This window comes from Nerophis ophidion, linkage group LG13 (assembly GCF_033978795.1).
Source record: "Nerophis ophidion isolate RoL-2023_Sa linkage group LG13, RoL_Noph_v1.0, whole genome shotgun sequence".
Lineage (NCBI taxonomy): Eukaryota > Metazoa > Chordata > Actinopteri > Syngnathiformes > Syngnathidae > Nerophis > Nerophis ophidion.
Genome location: NC_084623.1, coordinates 15,760,275 through 15,760,745, shown reverse-complemented (window position 1 = coordinate 15,760,745; position 471 = coordinate 15,760,275). Strand labels below are relative to the sequence as shown.

The 471-nt window shown below is 34.4% G+C and overlaps 1 protein-coding gene across 1 annotated transcript in view; it reads left to right on the top strand.

The window, feature by feature from the left end:
• LOC133564902 (twist-related protein 2-like) overlaps positions 1 to 150 on the top strand; it is a 4,356-nt gene extending 4,206 nt beyond the window's left edge. Inside the window, exon 2 of the mRNA XM_061919434.1 lies at positions 1 to 150. This exon is cut by the window's left edge and continues 281 nt beyond it. The gene's annotated coding sequence lies outside the window, so the exon portion shown is untranslated.
• The last annotated feature ends 321 nt before the right edge of the window (positions 151 to 471 follow it).

The window sequence follows — 471 nt, the reverse complement described above, 5'->3', positions numbered from 1 at the left end:
GAAGACTTTCAAGTAATGTAAATGAATGCATATTTACTGTACCTGTGTAAGTGCCTATAGCCTGCAAAGGGACCAATGCATCATCTATAGACTCATCAGAGTCTTTTTGTACATTTGTGCTTATTTATTAAAACATATTTTTGAACAAAATGGATTTTTTTTTTCTTGATCTGATTAGCTGTGTAGAGGAGCTTCAAAACAAAAAGTCTTTTTTTTTGTTGTTTTTTTTGCAGGTTTTCCTGCTAGCTGCAGTATTATTAGCTCCAACATACGCACATGGTTGTTTCCTGCAGCCTGTGGGAATTTACTACTTTTTTTTTCTCCTCTTCTCTTGTTATGGAAAGAAACACCAAAGCAGAAAAAAAAAAAAATCATAAAACTGCAGCTTCATTAAGAGTGCAGGAAATTCGAGCCAGTTTCAAACTCGGCCGTATAAAAAAAAAGCTTGTCGGCTCGAATAAGCAGTAATTA